General features: G+C 35.0%; 1 protein-coding gene across 1 annotated transcript in view; it reads left to right on the top strand.

Annotated features, from left to right (window-relative positions):
- LOC105212868 (toll-like receptor 6) overlaps window positions 1-21,702 on the top strand; it is a 176,575-nt gene that overhangs the window by 9,913 nt on the left and 144,960 nt on the right. The gene's annotated exons all lie outside the window — the stretch shown is intronic.

Below are 21,702 nucleotides of genomic sequence, written 5' to 3'. Positions count from 1 at the left end.
GACGTAGACAAGGCTTTGGCTTGCAATCCTCTAATCAAAAACGTCTGCAAATTGAATGTAGGGAAATTTATTGCGTAAATATTTACACCTAAACGCTTGGCGCTGTTTCCTGCGCTTCAAATGCGTTGATTTAGTTGGCGAGCTGCCTATATTTTATAACAGATTTTCTCTGTATAAACTTCTCACTTACATACATACACTTGTTATAATTAATCAAGATATTAAAATTCAGGTGGCAGCAGGAGTAAAACATAACTTTAGGCGTTATGCCTTTGCATATGTTATGAGACATTTTGCTCACCTCTGTGTGTGTAGAAAGTATGTTACTTGAATGTCAAGGCCACGCTCTTCATTATTACAGAAAAGTGCGACTGTCGGCACCGAATCCCAGCTGACACGTAACTTTGATTAAAAAATGAGCAGAAAAAGTCATATCAGCAGACACTCTGAAGAAACTTTTTCTGCCACCTTTGCCTATCAACAGGCGCATTGCCCATTCAAAAATAATTACAACTGTATACATCTACATACTTTTGCCGCATATTATTTTTCTAATTAGAAAATTTTCATGCTGAAATTTGAAATGAATTTACAGTTTTGTTTCTATAAAAAAGATACACAAAGTGACTGAAATAATATAAAATTGTTGTGTAAAAACTTTCTCAATGCCAAGCATAGTTTCGAATAATTCGATTATCTCAACGTATGCAATATGATAAGCAAATTCAAAACAAGTACACAACTTGAGTATTAAGTATTATTTCGCAGAAAATATAAATGTTATGAGTGTGAAAATATAGGATGAGCCATCTGTCATGCTGGTAGGAATAAATAAAAAACGTTTGAGGTATTTTGACTGAAACTGATGATTTATTTAAATAGTTTTTTGAATACTATTTTTATAATCTCGCAACAAAGTTGCTAGAGAGTATTATAGTTTTGTTCACATAACGTTTGTTTGTATCACCCAGAAATAAAAGAGTTAGATATGGGGTAATATAACGGGTGATTTTTTTGAGGTTAGGATTTTCATGCATTAGTATTTGACAGATCACGTGGGATTTCAGACATGGTGTCAAAGAGAAAGATGCTCAGTATGCTTTGACATTTCATCATGAATAGACTTACTAACGAGCAACGCTTGCAAATCATTGAATTTTATTACCAAAATCAGTGTTCGGTTCGAATGATTTTTTATCGACAAATTTTGTTCAGCGATGAGGCTCATTTCTGGTTGAATGGCTACGTAAATAAGCAAAATTGCCGCATTTGGGGTGAAGAGCAACCAGAAGCCGTTCAAGAACTGCCCATGCATCCCGAAAAATGCACTGTTTGGTGTGGTTTGTACGCTGGTGGAATCATTGGACCGTATTTTTTCAAAGATGCTGTTGGACGCAACGTTACGGTGAATGGCGATCGCTATCGTTCGATGCTAACAAACTTTTTGTTGCCAAAAATGGAAGAACTGAACTTGGTTGACATGTGGTTTCAACAAGATGGCGCTACATGCCACACAGCTCGCGATTCTATGGCCATTTTGAGGGAAAACTTCGGAGAACAATTCATCTCAAGAAATGGACCCGTAAGTTGGCCACCAAGATCATGCGATTTAACGCCTTTAGACTATTTTTTGTGGGGCTACGTCAAGTCTAAAGTCTACAGAAATAAGCCAGCAACTATTCCAGCTTTGGAAGACAACATTTCCGAAGAAATTCGGGCTATTCCGGCCGAAATGCTCGAAAAAGTTGCCCAAAATTGGACTTTCCGAATGGACCACCTAAGACGCAGCCGCGGTCAACATTTAAATGAAATTATCTTCAAAAAGTAAATGTCATGTCAACCAATCTAACGTTTCAAATAAAGAACCGATGAGATTTTGCAAATTTTATGCGTTTTTTTTTTTTAAAAAGTTATCAAGCTCTTAAAAAATCACCCTTTATATATAAATAATCAGGATGACGAGTGAAGTTGAAATCCGGATGTCTGTCCGTGTAAGCGATAACTTGAGTAAAAATTGAGATATCTTAATGAAACTTAGAACACATATTCATTGGCACCCTGGGCAAAATCGGTCTACTGCCACGCCCACAAAATGGCGAAAACCGAAAACACAAAAAGTGTTATAACTAACCCATAAATAAAGTTATGAAAGTCAAATTTGGTACAAAGCCATTTGGGGAGGGGCACATTTGGCTGTAATTTTTTTTGACAAAGTCGTCGACCTAAAATGTCTATAGTGGACCATAGGCTAGTATTACATCAGAATTTCTTAAGGATAGTTTGGTAACTCAAATGATTAGTAAATTAAAAGTATTTCTATATTTACAAATCGACATAAAAGATGACACACCCTGTGTTGTTGAGATTAAAATTATTCAAGTATTTCTTTACAGTTTTGGAATATTGAATATTTATTAATCAAAAACGAAAAAGTAAATTTTCTGCATACAAAGTTTTATTGATTTCATATTCTCGAGTAATTGTTAGCAAACTAACAAACTGTTACATCTTAATTTCTCAATTGCCACTTTTTATAGTACATATATTTAAAATATGTATATGCAGTCATAAGTATTTCCTACATATATTTCAACTCTCGCATAAAATGTATTATTTTGAGTATTAACAATAGGGTGGTTCTAAAAGGTAAAAATATACATGTGTTTACTGTCTCACGCTCTCAATATAGGAGTTGCTGGGAAATATTAAACGCAATTTGATATTGATAAAAATAACTGTGGAAATGATGTTATATTTAACCGGTGGTGAAAACTGTTCACAAGGACTTTCTCCTAGTTTTAAGAACAACCCTAATACTTTAAATTTTCATTACAAATGTTTACTTCTAAACTGTGAAATTAGAAGTTATGAATATCAATATATTTGTTTAGTAAAATAATTGTTATTTTCAAGTATTAAACTACAGAAGTGTGTACTTGAAATCTAAAAACTTCTTTAATAAATTTGAACGGCTTTATGACTGCATCTGCAACTCAAATGTAGCATTTTAAGTATGTGAGGGCATAAGTATTAAATAAAATAAATATGAAAGAATGTATATCTGAAGAGGTACGTGTGGCCTCCTGAATAACCGCTGCATATATGTATACAGTAACCACCGCTTAAGTGGCCCTTCTTAACATGCAAAACTTTTGAGGCACTTAAGCGGGAAAGTCACTTAAATGAATCTCGCTAAGTGCCTCGATTTAATATTTTTTCTTTTAGAATGAAAGTCACTTTTATTTCCTATTAATAACAAAAATACCTATTAATAACAATAAATATGGAAAAATTCATTACAAAACTTTGTATATGTTTTCATTAAGCGGAGAATTTTATATGTAAATTTAGAGAAAAAACAATGATGCCGCAAAATATTGTCACTTAAGCGGGAAAGGCAAGGGGAGCACTTAAGCGGGGATCACTGTATATAGATTGTGAAAATTAAAATAAATTGTTTGGCGTATAAACATACCTATTATATAAATATCTATATTAAAAGATATCAGACGCAAGGTTTTTTGATAGTACTGTACTACTTGCACGATTGATAAACCTCTCTTATATATAGAGGAATATTATGATATGAATTCCAGCATAAATTCAATAAATTATATTTGGTCTGAGTTAATTAGATTCCTGATTCCATTTGGAATATAAGATGATAGCTGCCTTGTTATTGAGAATGGTTATTTCTAGAGTTGGCACTCGTTGCTAATGTTGCAAATTTGTTCCAAGAAATATTTGTCTGTTCCATATGAACTGGTTTGTTGACTTAGTTTCTTGAAAGAGTTCCTAATTTTAATTTACCATCACCTAAATTTAAATTAATATATAAACATTTTAATAATATATAATATGTATTTTTTATATGTATAAAAATGAATACATAAAAGACTTGTAGTATAAATTCGCACGCTTTCCATATAGGAAAATTACAAAATTCAATCCAATCTAAATGCTGACATTAAAAATTTGTCAGCAGATAATGTACGCATATTTATACTTGTACTTATATGTATTTCCACTCATATTTATTAATCCAAACTCACATTATATATTGACATATGCGTTCCCGGGTAAATCGAATATTAAACAAATGAAGTGGAAATGTAAAATCAGTACGGATGATTTGTTCCAGGCGCACACATTTTTCAGCTGACTCCAAGCGACACGAGGACATTGCCACGTACGCCGACAGCAGTCTAAGAGGTTTCGAGTTTGTAAATAAATGTTTTTTCCGACTTTTATTACTTTTTGCATTTCATATTTTTTTGATTTTTTTAAGTCATTTAAAGGAAATGTGATATGCCTGCTATTAAAGGGTTTAAGCGTGTGTTTACTACCCATGCATGTCGTTATGTATTCAATGTTTATTTGGTTTTTCTGCTTTGAATATACATGCGTAAGTATGTATGGCTATGCAAGAGCCTATTTGACAGCATCACAGCACCAATCAAAATAAACATGTAAATCAATACTTGCACTTGCCACACACGTCGACAACAAAGTTGAAGATTGTGTTGACAAAATGTGGAACAACAACAAATAATGAGACAGAGAAATTCACATTTACGAATTGTTACATATATACATATGCACAGTTAATTATAGTACATATATTATTGAATATTATATTTTGTATGGAAAATATTACCAGTAAACAAAAAACTTTATAATTTCCTCACATTTAAGCTCATCAGTGGCTACTGGAGATCACTTGTGATTCAAGCTCTCGCTGTAATTACTCACCTGAACCAGACTCAATAATAAACCAAAAGTGGGCAGCGAATGGAGACATTATCCCTCACAAGTCATATTGCCCATTATTCCATTTAACTAATATCTTAATAGTCTTTTGGCACTTGTATGGTACTCTCTAATTTTCAATTTACTGTTGAAGACATTTTTTTACACAGCAAAGGCCGGTTAATTGATCAATTAACTTCGGTGAGAAAAGGTTATAATGTAGAAATTTTTTAATTGGTTCAATTAAAGGACTGTGAGGAAGACTTTAAAGTTTGCTTATCAACGAAAAATGTGAAAAAACTTCAAATATAAAATTCGAAACAGAGGAACAATTAAATTGCCGTTAAGTCTATAATTTTTTGTTTATTCTTACATATATGGCTTCTGAAGGTCTTATGTTGGTATCTTATTATATTTCTTTATGTTTTACCTGTTGCTGCGATTACAAGGAGAAGCTGCAACCAATTATGTTGTAAAATTATTTGACATGATATATCTACCATTAAATGTGGGTCAACACGCTTGACGAACGAAGCGATGTATGTATATAAGACCATAAAAAACACGCTGCCGGGGAATGAAAAGAAAAAGAAAACTGGGAAGTGAGCGTTATGCTACGCTAAAAAATATATGCTGACCAATATTAGCAGTAAAATAATTTTTCAAATAAAAAACACGCACTCATTCATACAAAAACTTGTACATATTTACCGTTTATATACACGTGCCTCAGTGGTCTCGTGAGGTTTATTGTAGGTACTTATATATGTATGTGCGAGCTGTTTGCTTGCGACATTGTCAAGCAGGCGAGCAGGGAGCAAACGACCCTATTTGTCACTTTGACAGAGTGATGACTGTCATTGGTACGCTGTTGGTCGCTCCTCGATCGCTGCTGCTGCCAAGTTGCGGAGCTGTCACTGTTGGCGGCGACAATAACTGTGGTTATTGCGGTTGATTGCTGCCAAGCCAAGCACCCACAACAATAACTACAACAATTGAAAATTGTAGTGAAAAATCAACGGTTTTCGAATGTTGCCAATGACAAAGGGGCGCTGTTGATGGCGGCAGCTTCTGCCTCAGTTGCGTCGTGACCGCGACCCGACGTCAGGCAACAATGTTGGCTTATCAATTGTGGGTTGCGTAGAAGCAAATTGATAAAGGACAGAAGAACAGAGAAATACTATAAAAATACAAAGGAAGAAATACATACATACATATGTAGCGAGAAAAGTATTTTGCTGCTGGCTATCGTTGAAAATGTAAATAAATTCACATTCACAAACGCATGTGTAAGTACCCTGTAGGAAAACGTCGAACTAGTCTCAATCTGGTTGAAAAGGAGTAAGAAACCTACATCTCGCTTTATAAACTAGCTCTCACATAATCGAATAATTCTGGTTCTTATGCAGAATTGAGGCGATAAAGTAAGAATGTTTGGCATCTGAGCCAGGATATTTATTTATTCGAACATATTCCTCTTCCTGGGAACATCTGATGTTGAACTTTGTTGAAAGCCTAAACGGTTTCGAATTGATGAAATCATTCAGGGAAACATCAAACTAATCGGATGAAGACTAAAACCAAATTAGTTAGTGTTGTATTAGAGGCAATTTTCTGGTTAGTTCCTAGGAATAAATAGTTTTGGTAGATAAGTAAGTATTTACACGGAACTAGTCTGAATGTGTCTGTACATTTCGTCAGACATCTAAGCGTACATTACGGAAAAAAGACAGCCAGTTGACCATTTGTAAGGTACTTTGTTACTAGTTGATTTCCCTTCAGGATTCAAGCACGCCGAATAAACAAAAGGCCAAACACACACCGGCTTATATATGTATTTGTAAGTACAATATTGAAATGTGTCTGCCGCTGACAAACAAGAGAGAGCGCAAACAAAAAAATAGCCACAGAAAAAGGCCAATTTATTTATGCGTCTGTCGACAAAGGACCATCCCGCCCGCCGTCAGTGGCAACATCTCCATCGCGCAACTATTGCGATGCTTTCACTTTTTGCAGCCGCCACCAGACATAGACAATGGTTTTTTTAGCACTTTGCGAATGAGGCACTTTGAAATTGTCAAATTGCTGTGCAATCTTTCGACGATTACAATAAGAATTAAAATTTATTTGTTTTGCTTCGCGCATAAAGTATTGATATGCGATATTTCCACAAGGAGGGAAGCCGAAGCGCCAAAAAACTTATAAATAAATAAGAACAAAACAAATCATTTCCAGCGAAGCAGCACACATTTAGCGTCAAGTCGCAGTCTTTGTTCTAGTTAATTTTATTTTATTATTATTTTTTGTTTTAAGTAGTTTTTTTGATACATCACCCTGTGCGGTTTTCAGTAAACAAATCAGATGCTGTCCGAAATTCGAACTTCACTTGTATACTTTGAAGTGTTTACGTTTCCGCATAATTGAAATGTTGATATACTTATGCCATCAGACATATTTAAGGGATTAATGGAATCGAATGAGAAATTATAGCTATGTTTATCAATATAATTTTTACAAGTATAGATAAATTTAGCTCATAATCAAATTAATGGTCTCTTCGCATAGCAGTTAATTAAACGATTTGACATAAATAAAAATCTTCCTTGTCTAATTTAATTTTTAATCGAATACAAATCGAGCTGTAAATGGAATGCAACTCTGTTTGCTGCCCACACTGTAAATTTGGTTGTGGTTATGGACAAAATATATATGCTCTGATGAAACTTACCAACTTCTTATGAACAGCAAAAACAAAAATGTATAAAATCGAATCGTTAATCGAGTAGCTGGCAGTGCGAAAGGCTTAAATTGGTTTCTCAATTATATTCTTAATTTATTAAATTAATTTGGCTGAGCGAAAAGGCTATAACAGAGAATGCAAATAATTAAGCCCTCACATAAATTTACTAAAATCCAAAGGGTAATTCTATATATGCTCCATGAACAATTTACCTACGAAAGACTATATTAATGGATTCTTCTTCTTCTTAACTGGCGTAGAAACCGCTTACGCGGTTATAGCCGAGTCCACAACAGTGCGCCACGCATCTCTCCTTCTGGCAGTTTGGCGCCAATTGGTTATACCAAGCGAAGACAGGTCCCTCTCCACCTGGTCCTTCCATCGGAGTGTAGGTCTCCCTCTTCCTCGGCTTCCACCAGCGGGTACCGCATCGAACACTTTCAGAGCTGGACCACTTTCATCCATTTGAACAACATGACCTAGCCAGCATAGCCGCTTTCTTTTTATTCGCTGGACTATGTCTATGTCGTCGTATAAATCGTACAGCTCATCGTTCCATCGTCTGCGGTATTCGCCGTTGCCAATGTTCTGAGGACCATAAATCTTGCGCAAAATTTTCCTCTCGAAAACTCCTAGTGTCGTCTCATCTGATGTTGACATCGTCCAAGCTTCTGCACCGTAAAGCAGGACGGGAATGATAAGCGACTTGTAGAGCTTGATTTTGGTTCGTCGAGAGAGGACTTTACTGTTCAATTGCCTACTCAGTCCAAAGTAGCACCTGTTGGCAAGAGTGATTCTGCGTTGGATTTCAAGGCTGACATTATTATCAGTGTTAATGTTGGTTCCTAGGTATACGAAATTATCTACAACTTCAAAGTTATGACTGTCAACAGTGACGTGGGAGCCAAGACGCGAATGCGCTGACTGTTTGTTTGATGACAGGAGATATTTCGTCTTGTCCTCGTTCACCACCAGACCCATTCGCTTCGCTTCCTTATCCAGGCGGGAAAAAGCAGAACTAACGGCGCGGGTGTTGTTTCCGATGATATCAATATCATCGGCGAACGCCAGGAGCTGTACACTCTTGTAGAAGATTGTACCATCTCTATTTAGCTCTGCAGCTCTTATAATTTTCTCCAGCATCAAGTTAAAGAAGTCGCACGATAGCGAGTCACCTTGTCTGAAACCTCGTTTGGTATCGAACGGCTCGGAGAGGTCCTTCCCGATCCTGACGGAGCTTTTGGTGTTGCTCAACGTCAACTTACACAGCCGTATTAGTTTTGCGGGGATACCAAATTCAGACATCGCGGCATAAAGGCAGCTCCTTTTCGTGCTGTCGAAAGCAGCTTTAAAGTCGACAAATAGATGGTGTGTGTCGATCCTTTTTTCACGGGTCTTCTCCAAGATTTGGCGCATGGTGAATATCTGGTCAGTTGTTGATTTTCCAGGTCTAAAGCCACACTGATAAGGTCCAATCAGTTTGTTGACGGTGGGCTTTAGTCTTTCACACAGTACGCTCGATAGAACCTTATAAGCGATGTTAAGGAGGCTTATCCCACGATAGTTGGCGCAGATTGTGGGGTCTCCCTTTTTGTGGATTGGGCAGAGTACACTGAGATTCCAATCGTCGGGCATGCTTTCTTCCGACCATATTTCGCAAAGAAGCTGATGCATGCACCTTATCAGCTCTTCGCCGCCGTATTTGAATAGCTCGGCCGGCAATCCATCGGCCCCCGCCGCCTTGTTGTTCTTCAAGCGGGTAATTGCTATTCTAATTTCTTCACGGTCGGGCAATGGAACATCTGTTCCATCGTCGTCGATTGGGGAATCGGGTTCGCCATCTCCTGGTGTTGTACTTTCACTGCCATTCAGCAGGCTGGAGAAGTGTTCCCTCCACAAACACAGTATACTCTGGTCATCAACCACTAGATCACCGCTGGGGGTCCTACAGGACCTAATGGATTGCAAATATTTAAATAGAAAAAGGAAAATTGGGTTATTTTTCATTTAACAACTTAATATATAACTTTCAGAGCTGACTGTTACCTCTTCATTATACTCTAGCAACATGTTGCACCTAATCCATCTAATGTTAAAGTTTAAAAATAAACGAAATTGGTTGAAAGTCAATCCTTCTTACCATATAACACAATGTTATAATCAATCTGATTATTTTATTTTACAATACATTATTCAAGCACCAATGAAGATATCGGAATAAACTTTGCACAAATAGTTAGTTCTAATGCGATATCATGCACCTTACCAAAAATCAGACTATAACATTTCAAGGCCCCAGATATCGAATATGAAGACCTCAATGCGAAAATATACATAAAGTTCTCAGATATTCTAAACATATTCAGAGGCGATGTGTTCCTTCTAATAGTGTGCGGCTGTGCCAAAAATGGACAAAATCAGGTCAATAATTCTTCTAGCCTCCATTTACCTAATATACGGATTTTCGAACTTTTCTAATCTCCTTATAGCTATCGAATAATTTTATTCATATTTTGCACTTTCCAATGAATATCTGATAAACAGCTGGTAACTAAATAGTTTTAGAGTAAGCTTTTATATCGTCTTGAGAGGTCAGATATCAAAAATTGCGAGGGTGTGTGACTTAAGCGATTTTTCACAAAAGACCGATGATTCTGTTTTGAAGCTTGACATTAAAAATGTGAATTCTGTCTACGGAGTAACAGTTGAAAACCTGTCAGCTGTCATAATGAAAGTTTAGTACATCTGAGCATAGCTGTAGCTGAAATTATAGTTTTTACTAAAATATTTTATAACTTAATACAGAAATGCAAAAAAAAATTATGCTCCATCTACTATCAACTACTACATTCAATCTTGAGTAATATGAGTTTTACTTCACAATTATCACAATTTAGCACACGCTCCAGTAATATTAAAAATTCAGTTTCCCCAACAAATTATTAGTATTATTAATTCATCATATTTTGCCTACGAAAACTTTTAGAAAACGCAGTTGGAGGCCTAACGTTCCATGCAGAGACCCACAATTTCTCCATAAATGTTAATTTTGCTACGCTCGACATGCACCAAGGATGTAGTGAACCGCTTAAGGCTTTTTCAAAATGAGTTTAATAATTAAAATGCGGAACATAGTGCTTAGCAGATGTCATCAAAAATTCTTAAAACCCTTCATATACCTTGTTTATAGAAAAATACCGAGCTTTTGTGCACACCGAAATCACAAAATATTTGCGAGAAATTGAAAGCGTTTTGTAGTTTTAAAAGGATTTTTGTGTCTCATGCGAAATGCATATGCAGTCAACTGAAGAACACACACACCTGTGTTTTTATATGTGGAATACACTCGAATCTACAGCCTTACATGCAATAGAAATTGTATACAAGCGAGTGAAATGTAAACAGCAGCGTGTGGAAGCAGTAAAAGCGAATGCAACAACTATAAAATCGCCAAAGTGCTGGTATTTCATTGAAATCGTAAAGAAAATAGTGAAAGGTAAAGGACAATTTATTTTTGGACGGCCGCTTGACGGGGATGCTGCTACCCCAAAAATGCACACAACTCCATACACATCCGTATAAGTGTAGTGATGCTCATACTCGTATATATGTACATTCACACGTGTTTTGGTTAAATCTGTAGCAGATTTGTGCACACACACATATCTATATGCGAACAAACATTTGTGCAGGTGCCACATGATGTTTCGGTATTTTTATGGTTACTTAAGTGTTCACGATATTTTCGTGGCGAATTAGGACATTTCACCAACACACACTCGCAGCAGACACACACACACGAAAGTTAAATACTCAGCGCTCACTGTCAATGCTGTCAGTACCATTACCTTGCTGCCGGCTTTGACCAAAAATCGTTTGCTCACCAGGATTTTACACTTTAAATAGAGTACACCACTCCACACCAACAACTGTATTACAAACATGCAAACATTTGACACAGTGTGTGTGTGTGTGAGTGTACGTTCGAGTGCAATTGTGTGCTTTTGCCGACTGGATAATACAATATTTACACAAAAACCTTACACACGAATGGCCAAACAAATAAAGGTTCTTTCGCCACAAATTGAACACAAAATGATTGTAGGAAAAATGAAAATAATAGAAATAGCGGTAAATAGAAATGTGGGTCTCTTGCTGCTCTAGCTGGACTGAATCTGGCATAAAGATTGAATTTTTCGAATTACTCTAATAGCAAGTAAATATAAATGCAAGTGTAAACAAATTGAAGTAAATACATACCTAGTATGTGCGGTAGAAAATAAATAATAAGCCTGAATTGCTAAATAAATTCTAAATCTGCTTTTCCTAGCTTCTAAAGCCGGTCTGGGGACTAAATCAGGTGCCACATTTTGCGCTTTAGTGTATAAATGGAAAGGCTTAAGCTGCAAATGTACATAATTCAATTCGAAACATCAGGAGATATACATATGTATGTTTTACCAACGAGTGACCCAATTCGTACTGTACGAGTACATATTATTGTGGGACAATAAATTACTAGTTTATATTTTTCATATTAGAAGACAAATGATATAAGCGCCAAGTCATCCAGTTTACTTTAAACCTTTCCTTCAATTTCTGAATGACTTACTATTCAATTACTAGAACTTAACTCAACATTTATAACTCTGGATCTACATCTACATTTCTGGAAGCCGACTGCTTTATTCAGTCGTCAGTCGCCTACATATAGTAGTCTCAAAGGGACTTTTATTGCATATGACGACTGCTTTGGAGTACAACGATTTACGATTTTTTTAATTATCCATCTTCAGAATTCCTTATATGCTCTAGACAATTGCCAATCGGAATGGTAGCAAAACAAAATAATGGTGACTAGTTACCTTAATTAGGCTACTATACTTTAGTTGCCATGTATAATAGGGAGCCATGCAAGTAGAGTATTTATATGCGCTGCAAGAGAAAATGAGTCAAAACATGGCCGACATGTGATTGGTAGAAAAATGGAAAGTTAAATAAGTCTCAACCCACAACGGATTAGTCAAAAACGTCCTTGACTAATAGTAGCGTTTTTATACAGGAGCTAATTCATCAATTTACCGGCCTCTGCTCAATTTAAATGCTTACTAAGACCGATTTACCATACAAAATAAAATCTCCATTTATTTTGAATTGAATTTAAATCGACTTAAAATTCAAATGCAATTCTGCGACAAAGACGTACGATATACGTTCTTTGTCTGCGATTGGCTGATTTTTTTGATAAAAAAAGCTTCGGTAGATGTCGCTGCTTAAAAATATGAATGCATGCTGATGAAACTTACCAACTTCTTATGCAAAGCAAAAACAAATATGTATATCAGCTGATCGGTTATCAAGTAGCCGGCCGTATAAAAAGCAAAATAAGGGCTACTCAATAAAAATTCAAATTGATCAATTTATATGGCTGGCTAAAAAAGACACATATATGCATTTTCAGTGCAAATTTTTTCAGTAAGGATAACGTTTTAGAATTCTTACCAAATAGACAAAAATATAAAATAAAATATTTATCGTAAAAGCTACACAAGCCATAAGACTATTTGATTGTGTTAATTAATAACATTTAATTTAATATGAGTGAGATTGTTTTATGATTGAACCGTTATATTATATAGCTGTCATAGTATATTTTGGCCAATTCTCCGAAATAGAATATATTTATATCTTTAACTAAACATACTGAGTATCTCCTGCATATTAAATGTGCACGCTGCACTCTTTTCCTGACTGTGTACAAAACAAAGGACGATAATTTGAATATAAATATGTATATCGATAAATTTAAATGAAAAGCTATCGAATTGTAAATCTTGTAAAATAGTTTATTTAAGAGGGGGCTTTGTTCATCATTGTTGACTTTTTACGATTTCTATACCAGGCAGAAAACACTGCATATTATTTTTTGAGTACCCAGTGGCCCAGGCTATGACAATAGTCTATTGCCAGTTGTTTATTTGATAGGATTTAGGTATTATTTATGATAACACTGCTAAATTATGAAATAAATTATGTCTACTGGCATCTCCACTAATTTTTCTGCATTTTTCATTATTTGTCTCCCGAAATCCCGTGAGAATTTGAACACACATAATTTTTTCAGCTAAAATTTCTTCTATTTCTAATTAATAAAATAATACACATAATTTCTACGATACACAATGAATTATAAGCTGTCTTGAGCCACCCACTCAGGCTAGTCAAGCAAATAATACGAAGCAAAAATTTCGTCCCTATAACGTCATAATATTTACCGTTAATAAAATAGCATTTACGCCTAATTATGAGCGAATGTTTTCGTCAAAGTTTTGCGAGCAAAACTTCTGCGTCGCAGACAGTCGCTACGCAAATATGTGAAACATTAATTTCATTAGGGTAATTTCATGTTGATCTTTTAGCCAGTTTTCGCCGTCTGAATGGCTTCATCAAAATGCAGAACACCCTCGCCGCTCCCTTACACTGCGCAGCCTCGATTATTCAGTATTTTCTTCGATTTTTTTTCGTTTTGCTTTTGCCAAAAAGTTGTTGTCATTTTTGTTGACACTCCCGCCTTACTCTTCAATTCATAGTGATTCCAATCTCCTTGCCTGAGCATGTCGGCTCAATGTTCGGTAATTTGTTTAATGTTCATAATTAATATGCAGTATAATGTCGCAGTACAACAAAAACAACAGCAATAATAAACAAAGCAAATTATACTAATAAATACGACGTTTTCGGAATTCATAACTTTATGAAATACGAGTAGTGAGCGTCGTTAGTTTAGGGGTGTGAGTGTGTATGTGTTTGGGCGTCAAAAGACGTGCGCCTGTATGTATGCTTCGTTGCTGCTGGGGGAGTCAAATTTGATGATATGCGGTGGCTCTAGTTGGAAATAGTGGCGCAAAAAGAAGTTTATTATGCTCTCGGCGTATTATTCATGGAATTTCAACTGGTTGGCTGACTGACAAGCGAATTTATTATTTACATTTTCTCCTTTCTTGTTTGTGATTGTTTAGCTGCTCAGCTCAACTATTGACATAGTGACTTGCGTTGAAGAGATACAAAGATGTGTGTGAGTGTGTGGAGTTTCATGAAAAGCACATTAATGGCATTAAGTAATTATGTAATTTAGCATTGTAAATATCATAGTTGGAAATTACTTAGAATAATTATACAATTTGATTTGTAAAACAATTTAACTAGCGACAAAATTAAAAAAAAACAAAATTCTAGGAAATACAAATTAGTGTTTATATATAATATTATATAATGTGTATTATGTCGAGTGAGCTAGTCCATATGTTTAGGAAACTTTGCATGATTGTTGGGTTTTGTGAAAATTGTATTCTAACTTGATCTACACTGGCCCTCTTTCTAATATAAGAAATAAGGCTCCAAATAAGTTTTCCAATTATTTTCAACTATTTTTCAACTATTGCGATATAAAGATATTATTACATCAATTATTTTTTGGTTACTCAGTGGAAGCACTTATTTATAAATACAAGTATTGCCGTGGATAACGTATACTTTTTACGTGATTTGATTTTTTTTAATTTTTTGGTAACAATTTTTTTACAGTTGATGATAAGCACAATTCATTCTGTAAACAAGTTTTTCAAAAATTACAAATTAAATAAAGATTAGAGAGTATTTGTAATTACAGCGCACGCTGGCTAATGTGAACACTCTATAGTTCGAACACCCCACAATGTGAACAGACTTTTTTATGCATTGACTACTCCATAATGTGAATAAACCCAAAAGGCTCTATAATATGAACAAAAGACGTTAAAGTATTTGAATGTAGTTTACACAGATCTCAGCTAATTCTGAATTTGGGGAATCCCCTAATTGTTGAATAAGACTCTCATTTGTATTGCATGTAATGTGTAGAGTACTTCAGTTGTATTCGCGTGGAGTGTTTCGTTTTAGATTTTCTGTTAAAAATGAATTCTAATTCGTGTTAGCGAAGTAACATTAGCTAATTGCTGCGAAAATATTTTAAATTTTACGGCAGATGATGACGATCCCGAAGATAGTGTTCCGCTCGCTGTTTTAAAAGAAAAATGGGGAGCTGAACTTCGAGCCTTGATGAGCAATACCGTCGATCTCCTTAACAGTTTGAATGCTGAAGTTTGTTCGTTTTCGCAGAATCGCACAAAGATATGCAGGTTATTGAAAATGATTTTCTTATTAACCATTTCAGGCTGAATTAACGCTACCAGGCGTTCATGAATGGAACGAAGATATTGAAGATGATAATGAAAATGACGAGCATGAAGAAGAAGACGATTCCGATGAAGGCAGCGTATCGGAGGTAGAGGAGAAAATTAAGCGGACTGAAGCAGTTGAAATTTTCAACAAGGCGATAAGGTGGGCTGGTCATGAAGACGTCGATTGAAATGATGTAAATGTACTAAGACGTCTAAGAGAGAAAGCTGTGCTCCAACTTTTAGAAACACAGAAGATACAGAAAAGGATGACAGGTTTTTTCAAATAAAACCTAGATTTTGTATAATATGTGTTACGTAAAAATGTATATGTAATGAAAACATGAATAAAATGTGAATTCCAATATATAAATACGTACTATCCTATTATTTTGGAGCATTCCATAATGTGAACACTTTCGATAATGTGAACTGCCTTGGTTTTAATTAGGTCAGATTATCGAGCGTGCGCTGTATATATACGTTCTTTGTCTGCGAGTTGTTGTTCACGCTACACGACGGTCGATGTCGCAGCTAAAATAGCAATCAGCTGATGAAACTTACCAACTCTTATGAAAAGCAAAAACAAAAATTTATAACAGCTAATCGATTGTGAAGGGCAAAAACTGGTTTCTCAATCAAAATTTTAATTGATCAATTAATTTGGCTGTATGAAAAGGCTATAATAGCGTTTTTAGACAGAAGCAAATTGATCATTTTACCGGCCTCTGCTCGATTTAAACGCTTATTGATATCGATTTACCATACAAAATAAAATCTCCATTTATTTTAAATTGAATTTAAATCGACTTGAAAATCAAAAGCAACTCTGCGACAAGAACGTGCGATATACGTTCTTTGTCTGTGATCGGCTGATTTTTTTTTTGATAAAATAGCATTAATACTACTAGACGGTAGATGACGCTGCTGAAAAATAATAATCAGCTGATGAAATTACCAACTTCTTATGAAAAGCAAAAACAAAAATGTATAACAGCTGATCGGTTATCGAGTAACCGTCAGTATAAACGGCAAAAATGGGTTTCTCGATTTAAATTTAAATTGATCAATTTATTTGACTGTCTAAAAACGCTATAAGCCTCGTGGTGTACTTTATCGTTTATCGGAAGCTATACTTACATTGTTGATTGAGTTAATAGCCTTTTCGCACAGGAGATAATTGATCAATTAATTGCTCGATTAAAGTGTTGATTTAGATCGATTTACCATACAAAATTAAAATCAAATTTTTCTACATTAATTATGAATCGTATGATAATCGAGTTGACTAGGCAATGCTACTCTGCGACAAAGAACGTATTTGTAATTTAAATATAACATATTTGTAATTACATATACGTTTTTGCCTGCGAGTTGTTGTTCACGCTGTAAATTTGATAAAAGTTACAAACTTCTAATGAAAAGCAAAAACAAAAATGTATAACAGCTGATCGATTATCGACTAACCGACAGCGACAAGCGCAAAAAGTGGTTCCTCCGATATAATTTTAATTGATTAATTATTTTGACGGTACGAAAAGGCTATGGTTCCCAAGTTCTGAGATAGGCCTGTTGGTAGTTCGATTCATATAGAATTTTTACCAACACTATCTTGTTGAATTCTTTGGTTCAGTGTTCGTTCCTCATCCCATTCTATCCTCTTTTAATTATTCACAAAATTTGGGCAAATTTCAATCATCATAGATTATCTACTTAAAGTTATTTTTCCAAAAGTAATGAATAATTTTCTACCGTTATTATTAAATTCGCACTTGTAAACTGCCGTTATGTTACAATATCTTCATCATACGAAAGTACAAATTCAAATGAAAAAGCTCCCCGATATCTTTTTATAATAAACAAAAAACTTAATGAATGCAAAATTAAAAATTCGATTCATTCATTCTATTCAACAAATTAATCTGCTGCAAATTTATAAAAACTTATTACAAATGCAGCCTACATTTCGACTACACAGCTAACACTGTTTACAGTTGGAAATGTCGGTTTCGCAGAATCAAGAGCACACCCCTCCATTTCAAACAGGTGTAATCGTATCTCCATATACACACACGTTTTTACCCTGCACGAATACTGGACATTATAAGTGGAATTGGTGTTAATTTTTTATTAGTATTAAAATATATATATTTTGAAATATTCAGTATTTAATATAAAATGTCTAATCCTTCCAGGAAGCATTATGACTTTTGAACTTCTTCTTGTTCATAAAAGCCTTCTTGGATTATCAATTTATCTACTCTCTTGCCAAAGAACTTACAACTAAACAATAATATTGGTTGCGAGTGGTATCCGATAGGAGAGAATTTGAGAATAACTTGTTAAAGTGGTATAACTATATTCTTCAATGATATTAAGATAGTTTTATTCAGACTCTGGGCAAATTAGCACGAAGACATCACGAGTTTTTTATTGAAGAAAAAGTATTTATTTATTACTTGCAATAACTCATGACCATAATGATACATATATTTTCTATCGAAAGGGGAAGGGATAAACTCTTTTGGGAATGATGAGATTACTTGATTGAATGTAGAATATGTCCACCAAAAACAAAACAATACACATATCTACTATAGTTACAAGAAAACCTGTTTGACAAATGTTGTTAATTGTTCGATTCGCTACTCGTCAAAGTTTTACGAGTCAAAATGCTGATAACTGTAGTACAATCGATTTTTTGGAACTACTTAATTTTCCTACAGGGTACAATTAAATAAATGAGTGAATACGTTATGTGCTCCGCTGCTCCGCTGCTTGTTAGTTTTTGCTGTTGTTTTTTGTTTTTAAATGGGCGCACAGAAGAAATTCCATTTCACTGCGACCATTAGTATCGTTGTTTAGAAAACTTTTTACGCTAATGCAGAAAACAGAAAAAATCCCAAAAGCAAGTAGCGGCAAATAGTTGAAAATTTCTCAAAGTACAACAAAAACAAAAACGAAACAACAACAAGCTATATGCAAAGCAATAATGTGGCACGAATGAGAAGGCCAAGGAAGACACGAGAGCGATATCAGATGAAACTTTTGGTCGGAAATCGAATGGAAAACGGAAATACGCTCAATATGTGTCAATTCGATTGTTTGTGCTGCACTTCTGTGCAACAACAACGACAACTCAAAAGACTACGTGAATTTCGATTTGAAGGCGAAATAAGAATAAGTTGCTGCGCTAAGAACATTTTGTCATTTAAAAACTTTTCGATGTTTTCGTTGCGTATTTTTTGCCTTTTTTCGCTCTTTTTTTTACAAACAGTTGCGCTCAAAATTGGTTAGTGAGTTTGCAAAAGTCGTCCCGGCGTTGCCACACATTTCGATGGCCAAAAGAAAAGTAAATTATTAAATTACTATCCATGCAAAGCGACCAAAGGGCGTCAGGCAGACAATCCCCGACTTCCTTGCGGTGTCTGGTGTCAGCAAAGTTGACTTTGCCAATCTGTTTTCTGCTGCTCCTCATTTCTCTTATTTCTTTGTCTGTCTGTTTGTTTGCGTTCTTGTTATTTTTTTTTTGTTGCGTTTGACACAATTTGGCAACGTATTGTTGCGGCATAAAAGCCAGAAACTTTTGTGGTTGCACTTGTGTGTAGTTTCGAATGGAAGCTAATATTTGAATATTTCGGAAATGTGCGACCTTTTTACGCTTTCTTAGTTTTCGCAACTTATTTTCGATATTTCATAATGGCACTAATATGCAGCTGCTTTTTGATACGAGAAATGTGAGTGGCAAAGGATAATTTATTAACTCTTTACTTTTGAACAGAATCATGGAATGTATACGAACAATATTTTATTGAAACCAAATAAGTTTTTTTTTTTCAAATGAATCGGTTCTAAAAGTAGACTCTGTATACTGATTATTTTTCCGTAAAATTCAGCAGACGATGAACTCTAAGCTCAGAATAATTATTAACTCATGACGATTGGAACGTCACTTTTTTATCAGAAGAGCGTGAAGCGTGAACTCTAGACTTCAAATTTAGATCTTCTATTTATAAACTATCCAAAAGAGCTGTGCTTCTATTGATTTCTAGTTTCGTATAATTTCGAAAATTATGAGATTTTTGAGTAAGATAGACAAAACAGCTAGCTTTTGCTTGAGGTACAACCAATTTTGTGAAAATAATAGTAATTTTATTCGAAAAAACCTCAGTGATTTCTGCCAATTACAACAAAAGATTCTTTTCCTTTACATATTCCCTTTAAAGTTTTTAAACTTCCATAAAATGTTTCATCTGATGTTTTTTATAACACCTTGAAACTACGCATATGGTACTTTAATTCGGATAAAGAAACGAATAAAATAGCCGATGTGCGTCCCTACGACCGACGTGGAATTTGAGTTAAATTTAAAGTATCTTATTAAAAGGGTTGAACACCATTCAAATTTGAAACACATCACAGCAATATTTCGGGTTTCCAATTCTTTTTTACTTAGTTCCAATTTCTTATTATATTTTTCTTTAACAAAAAAATAAATAAAAAATTTAATTGCAAGAGTTCACTTTATTTGAATGCTTCTTCTTCGCACTAACGCCGTAAAATCCTTAAAAGTGCTCATACTTTCTCAGACTTGTATAATCCGCTTTCACTTATGAATTTGTTGCACTAAGAATTTTTCAAACTTTTTCCAGTATCCAATAATTAATTAGACGTACACAACTATTTCTAGCAAGATTTTAAAACAAGATGGCTAGTGCAAAAAAAAAAACAAACAATTTACTCAAGCTCATGTCGTCGAGTGATGGTCACGCACACACACACACACAGAAACAAACGCATGAACACATATCCGCTGCCCCTTGCAGCACTTTTGTAGATTTGTGGAGACGGTAACTTATGATATTGACCTTAATCCACTTTTCTGTTATGACGTATCATTTCATAATTCCTTTCGCTCGGTATTCTACTCACTACTAATCTCAGCTTCTAGTGGTACAAGGCAACTATGTGTGTCTCGATGCGTGAGTGGCTGGTGTCGGTTTTTTTGCAGAGAAAAAACATAGTTCTTAAAATGTGCAGAAAGTTCAACGGAAGCTGCTTTACTGCAAATTGATATTTTCTCCAATGTACAACTATATATTTCTAATACTGTTGACCTACATACTTAGTTACATAAATATATTTGTATGTATGTGGGGCAGCCGGCATAGATTATCTCGTTACTTTCATGTCATTTGAATCAACTATTTCGATATGCGCTGAGCCTTTCAGTGATTGCAGTGAACAATACAAGTGCAGACAAGACACATACATATACATATATATACATACATACATATATGCATAACATATGCACATATTTGCAGTCCATCAGCTGCGAGCACTCTGTCCTTCGGCTTTTCCCTCTTGAGCAGCATTACTATAATCATATCCATAATTCCACTTGAAATGCTGGTGATCCCTTCATTTAATCCAATGTCAGCACCAACACCAACACATACGCCTCTGAACTAGTATTTACACCTTGGCTGCCGCTTGAGATTCCAGCCAGAGTGGTTTACTGATAATATTGGAAAATTTAATTTTCTACCACTGACAGGCCATGTGATAGATTGGAATTTTTAATCAAATGCAGTCGAGTGGACCGAGTCTGTATATATGTATGTGTGAAGCAACTTCAAGCATCCATCTAGTGCTGCTAGCACTGGCTGGCAGTGCTTATCAGCGTAAAGATTGCTCTGATTGCCTCTACGGGCCTAGTATGCATTTAGGCGCTCAGAGTTGATTTGTGCTACTCACTTGATATAAGCACACTCCACACTGCATATGCATGTGTGTGGGTGCTCATGACTACCAGCGTACGTGTGTATGTACTTAGGCTTGTTAAAGTTCTATCGATTTTCTTACTAAATGAAAGCAGTGGCTTATGAAATGAAGGTCAGCAGAAATCTGGTGGAATTTAATAAAGCACTAATTGAGATACATCTGCAGACATATGTAGATACATATATATGTAGTTATTTATATGGTAAATTG

The sequence above is a fragment of the Zeugodacus cucurbitae genome, chromosome 3 (assembly GCF_028554725.1).
Source record: "Zeugodacus cucurbitae isolate PBARC_wt_2022May chromosome 3, idZeuCucr1.2, whole genome shotgun sequence".
Lineage (NCBI taxonomy): Eukaryota > Metazoa > Arthropoda > Insecta > Diptera > Tephritidae > Zeugodacus > Zeugodacus cucurbitae.
The sequence above is the reverse complement of the archived record's forward strand: the minus strand, read 5'-3'. Positions and strand labels throughout refer to the sequence as shown.